Genomic DNA, 6,858 nt, shown 5'->3' with positions numbered 1-6,858 from the left:
CCATTCAAACATTGTGACAAAAATCGAGTCTTATACATAGTATCGTATACATTAGACTGCTTATGACACTTGCATATGGAACCCTTTTCATAAAGGCCTTTTTCTTGTGGTGTTTGGGGGGACACAAGGTAGTAGTAAGGATCAAATCCTTTGACATAAGGTTATCAATGCGTTTGTAGTTTCGCATAATATGTCGGTCAAGAATCCTATTGACATAAGTTTATTGTTACAGTGCCAAAAAGTTCTTTGAACGATTTCTCAAAATCTTAACTCCGAGAATATACATTGCTTCTCCCACATATCTTTCATTTCAAACTTGAGCTTAACCAAGCTTTGACTTGGTTCACATATTCAACGTCGTTTCCTATAATAAGGTTATCATCTGCATGTAGTGAGAATATGACAAATTATCTATTAGAGCTCTTTACACAGACATAATGGTCTTCTTCAATTAACTTAAAGTTACTCGATATCATTTCATTGTGAAATCGAATGTAAATTGTCTCGGATACTGTTTCAGACTATAAATTGATTTAATCAATTTACAAACCTTTTGTTCACAGCCTTACCTATAAGTTGTTCGGTATATATTTCTTCGTCCAATTATCTATTGGCATTGACTAATGTAGTCTTCATATCCATTTGATGCAGCTCTAGTTTTAAACTTGCTAATATAGCTAGGATCAGTCTTATCAATATAAACCTTACAACAAGAGAGAAGGTTTCCTCAAACTCAATTCGTTTTTGTTGAGTATAACCTTTAGTGACCAGACAAGCTTTGTATCTTTCGATACTTCCATCCACCTTTCTATTAACTTTGAGAACCCATTTGTTCCTAACATTTTTGCATCCTTCTAGTAGATCAAGCAACGGTTAAACATGGTTTGATCTCATTAGAATTAGGAATCACATTCCACTTATGGTTGGATCTAGATCCATCATCGCTTTTTGAGGTATTGAATCTTGCTCTTGTTCCTCAAAATTTCTCCTATTCGTATGAGGAGATCCGTTTGATTCTAGTTCCTCAAATAAAGTGAGGTCCTGGTCCACTTCTCCTAATTTTGGAAACTCGTCCTAAAGAAAGACAATTTCACGTGATTCTATTTCTGTCACATATCTATCTTCTTTTTCTCCCACTAAGACATCCTTTTGATACATCTAAGTGTCTTATAAAGATACAATTTTTACCTTTTGGACCAAAATTTTCCAAATTTACTTAAGGTATCATGGGCGAACAAAGTAAAACCCCAAGGGTTGAGCATAGTTAAATCACTTATGCAGATTTACATGAAGCAGCCAGGGGGCTTAAGGTTGAAGGAAAATAATACCACATATGCTTGTGGAAGAAATCTTTATATAGGCTAAAGCACTCGTCGATGCAATGGTATAAGAAGTTTGATTCTTTTATATTGTTACCCAAGATAGTCTTATGATAGTTGTGTCTATCTAAAGAAGGTTGAAGATTTCTTCATCTATCGATTACTATATGTTAATGATATGCTGATTACTTGCAAAGATAATTTGGAATTTGTAAGGTGAACTATTGAATGGTGAATTTGAGATGAAAGATTTTGGTGGAACCAAGAGAATCTTAGGTATATAGATTGTCAGGGACAGGGAAGTTAGGAAGTTATACCGTAGCCAAGAAAAATATATTGAGAAAGTCCTTGAACAGTTTGGCAATGACGAACACAAAATCGATGTCTACTCCATTGGCAGCTCATTTCAAACTTTATGCTAAATTGTCACCACATACTCAAGAAGGTAAGTACATGGCATGTATCCTCTAATGTAACGCGATTAGTACCATGGTGTATGCTATAATATGTATTCATTCAGATCTGGCTCAAGCGGTTAGTAAACATGTAACATCTACTAAGTTCGAGTTGTGTAATGACTTGGTAGGACATAGGTCCTGTTTGGCAAATAGCTGTTAGCGGTTAGCTATTAGCTGATTACATAATCTGTTAGTTGATTACCTTTTTTGTTAGTTGATTTGACTAGCTAATTACATAAATTTGTTTGATAAAACTTAGTTGATTACTAATAATTGTTTGTATAAAATGACAAATAAGGATAAGGTAAAACCTTTATTTGAGGTCAAGAGTAGTAGTTAGGGGTAAAAATGTCCTTCAAAACAGATAGAACAATAAACTAATTAAAAAAACTCATAAGCTCATCTTTTTTAAAATTAGCGTTTTGAACCAAATGAGTTCTTTCAAACATCTCTTCATCAAACACAACTATTAAAAGTTGGACTAGTTAAAACATCTAATCAACCCTTTCAAGTGAGTTAAAACTCTAATTTTATCTCAAAAAAACTATTTACCAAACAGGGTCCTAGAACACGATAATTACGGACTAAATGTTAGGTGGAAAGAATGAAGTTTAAGTTGGGTTAAGAGTTAAAAAGCCAGATATCATTAGAGCTAGGTCTAAACTTATTTCTTTTTTAACACAAACATAAGCCTTGGCTTGACATCATTTCTTATCCTCCAATAATTAGCATGATTATCTAAAGGGACAATTACAAAACTAGCACCTTTTAAGGTGTTAGTTTTCTTTTCTAACTCCTTTTGAAAAACTCACCAAAATTAACACATTTCAACAAGTAACTTCCAAGTTTACCCTCATCTTCTTCCTTAACATAACTATGTCTTTGTCTTTCCTCCTCTATCTCTTTCTCACGCTTTCTCTCTTTAAAGAACAGAATAATCTACAGAATGACTTGAATACTACAACAATCAATCCAACCCACAGTTTATATAACAAAATTTCTACAATCATATAAGTTTTTCATTGGGTTTTAGTTTTATTGAAAAGATTTAAAGCTTAGTCCATTCATCGTTATGGTGAACGGCGAACGGAAGAGGAGGAAGAAGCGACCATTTTTTTCCGGCAATCTCGTCCCAATATATATTGTTTCTCTTCCCTTTTCATGTTTTTTCCGGTCGTGCGAATCCAAAAAACAGTGGCATTGTTATCTGAAAATGGATTTGAGTTGGAATATCAATTTCAGATTTTTTTCCCGGACAGTGTTGATATCTGTAGATATTTGTAGATATCTGTAGATATTTGTAGATATTTGTCGATATGTGTAGATATCTGTAGATATGTGTAGATATTTGTCGATATGTGTCGATATCTGCAGATATCAACAACACATATCTACAGATATCTACACATATCTACACATATCTACACATATCTATAAATATCTACAAATATCGACAAATATCTACAGATATCGACACTGTCGGGGAAAAAATATGAAATTGATATTCCAACTCAAATCCATTTTCAGATAACAATGCCACTGTTTTTTGGATTCGCACGACCAGGAAAAACATGAAAAGGGAAGAGAAACAATATATATTGGGACGAGATTGCCGGAAAAAAATGGTCGCTTCTTCCTCCTCTTCCGTTCGCCGTTCACCATAATGATGAATGGACTAAACTTTAAATCTTTTCAATAAAACTAAAACCCAATGAAAAACTTATATGATTGTAGAAATTTTGTTATGTAAACTGTGGGTTGGATTGATTGTTGTAGTATTCAAGTCGTTCTGTAGATTATTCTGTTCTTTAGAGAGAGAAAGCGTGAGAAAGAGATAGAGGAGGAAAGACAAAGACACAGTTATGTTAAGGAAGAAGATGATGGTAAACTTGAAAGTTATTTGTTGAAATGTGTTAGTTTTGGTGAGTTTTTCAAAAGGAGTTAGAAAAGAAAACTAACCCCCTAAAATGTGTTAGTTTTATAATTCTCCCTTATCTAAATGGTTTCTAAAGTTAATCAATGGCTAATTATATATTCGTTATAATTATGTCACACATTCTAGATACGTTAATCCACTAAACTATCCCTTTCATCTCTTATTTTAATTACTTTGGAATATGATAGAATAATTTATTTTTTTGGAGGGTGACTCATTGTTTGTTTTTCTCTTACTTCCAAATAGAAAGATTCCACATTTTAAAGTCGTCTACAAACCATTAATTAATTGATTTCATATTACTGAAACTGTTAAATAACATTTTAAAATAACCAATCTCAATCTGTTTTAGCTATCTAAACTATATATCCGCATGAGTACTATTCAAATTCTCAAGTTTATTTAAATAATTAATTATAACTGTTCGTTAAGGCATTACAAATTATTAGCACTTTGTTATATAATACATGAAAAAAGAATCTGCTAATTAATAAGTACCACAAAAAGTCACTAAAAAAATTGGGCAACAAACCAATAGCTAATGTTTGAGGGATTAAAATAGTTAAAGTCACTATTTTAATTATTAAGCATCCCGTTTTCTATATCATTTGAAGAATCTTCAATTTACATTTGGACATATGCATTGTGATTCCACGTAATAATTAAAATAGTGGAGCCTTCAATAATACGTGTGGATCCATGTTACACATGACAAATATATGTATAGAAAGTCATTCATTCGACATTAAGAACCGAGTGCTTCTATTAATTTCTCCAAATACAAGAGTTTCATGACAAATTATAACTCGCTTCATATATGTAGCACTGGATTCTATCCAAAGAATCTACGATGATTATATTGTCTTTTGATACTGATCTATCAACCTCAAACCGCACGTCTCTAAATTTTTTCTCTGCAATCATATTAACGTAACTTTGATTGCAATCAAGATGGAGAAAATTTGGAAGAGAATTTCAACTTGAAGGAGAAGAGAAAGAAATCTCAGCAATAAAAAAGCAAAATGAGAAAAGAAATAAACCGGTGATCGGAAGAGAATGAAATCGGTAATCGGAATCGAAAGAAATCACGATTTGAAGAGGAAGAACTCATTGGTCAGAAGAGAAAATGCAACAAAAAAAACATGAAGAGACGCGTTGGTGCTGAAGGAAGGAGAAACGTTGTTGGTGCAACAAATTAAGCGAGTTGGATTAGAGTTAATTAAGAGTTAAGAGAGTTGAAATTACAATTAAGTGTTGATTAGAATTATTGACACATAGATCTGGGACATCCAAATAGGGACAACCGATTTTAATCCAATTTCGAGTAAATATATAAAAATTGTACGATACTCTTCGCTTTTGTAATAGGCAGGACATTAAGATTATGATGAATTCAAGATTCACTAATAAACAGTGTTTAAGAATTTCTAATAAGTTATGGTATGCTTACTTTGTTTTTTACCAGGGGAAGATCCAGAGGAGGCGAGGAGGGTCGGCCGACCTCCGACCTTCCGAAACACCCTTGAGGAACAGTGGTTCAACCCGAGCAGCCCCCAAGATAGTTAAAATTAATACTTATAATATAGAACGTGATTATATAACATAAAATTAAGTTTGCATAGTTGGTCTTAGTGGTAATTAAAGGAATCTCCACGTCTAATTAGTCTCATGTTCAAATCTCCCTCTTGTTATTTTTTAGGAAAAATTACACAGAAATTCATGTTTTAACAACTATTTACAATATGTCAAGTCATAATTTTGGATTATGTCAAATCAGTACTTTTAATATATTTTAAGGATTAGAATTTATAAATTAGAAGTATAGAATATATTTTCTAGGGTTTATGATTTATGAATTGGAGTTTAGAATTTTTAAACTATGATGTAAAATCATAATATATAGAGAATAATGACATATTAAGAATTAAATTTGATGATATGCCTTAGTTATTAGTTATAATTTTGTACTTAATTATGATATTCATATATTTGACCCTATTTTTTTATCTCATTTTCATTTTTTCCCTTAAACCTCATTCTCCTTTATTATTTTTAATTGTATTTTTTTAGTTTAAATTGACTATTTGTATTAGTAATATTAATTTATAGGGATAAAGTATAGAAATATATCTAGCGTGTACATGCATGAGTAATTTTACCCCTAATGAGTGATAAAATACAGTATATTTTTTTTATTTTTTCACGTTTAATCATATATTTGTGATCTATTACTAATGGATGATAAAATAACACACATATGTGAACTGTAGATGACAAGATTCATGATCGAGAAGACAATTTGATCAATAATTTCTCCAATTGACCAAACTTATCAACGTTAGGGGCATATTGCTCTTGGCTGGCAACGTTCAGGGTAAAATTGCACTATTTTAGACGTTAAGGATAAAATTGTTCATAGGTGTAAACGTTAGGGTATTTTTGTACCTTATGCTTACTTTATACTGAAACTCAGTTGTTTGCACCTTAACATTTCCAATTAAGATCAAATTTACTCTTACATTATCAAAATTTGAAAATTTTGATTTGATTACTATGAATCAAAGTCTTAAGTCGTTATTAAGAAAAAAAATATTCATGCAGTGGAGCCCCACCGGACTTTGAGCTTTGGCTCCACCATTGTTTTTGATAAAGTATTATTTTGTTTTTTTCACCATTGGATAAAAACAACACACGATCATCTAAAGGTGAAAAACAAAATGATGCTTACTTTGTCAAAGCAAAGTACGCATAGAAGGCATTGTAAGTTATAAGTGTTAAGTTAGTATTTTTTAGGTTTTTTGTACATGAAAAAAGTTTAAAATTTTATACATAATTTTTATGAAAATTTCGACATTTATCATTAAACAATGAATGCTCAAACTACCCAAATCCTTTTAAAATGTCCATGAGGATTAGTATAGTTCAATCATTATGAATCCACAATGACATTATAAGAAATATATCAACGTAAGCCAAACAGTTCCAACGTAAACTCACATTCATAAGTTCTACTAGCAACTCTGACTCTGTTAAGGTCATAAATTCTAACATAGACCAAAGAGCTCCAAATTTGATGGTCAATTTTTCAAAAGCTTATAAAAAGATTTTTACTCTTTAACTTAGGGACACCATTAAACATATAGTA

This window comes from Euphorbia lathyris, chromosome 2, assembly GCF_963576675.1.
Source record: "Euphorbia lathyris chromosome 2, ddEupLath1.1, whole genome shotgun sequence".
Taxonomy (NCBI): domain Eukaryota; kingdom Viridiplantae; phylum Streptophyta; class Magnoliopsida; order Malpighiales; family Euphorbiaceae; genus Euphorbia; species Euphorbia lathyris.
Note: the sequence above shows the minus strand (reverse complement) of the source record.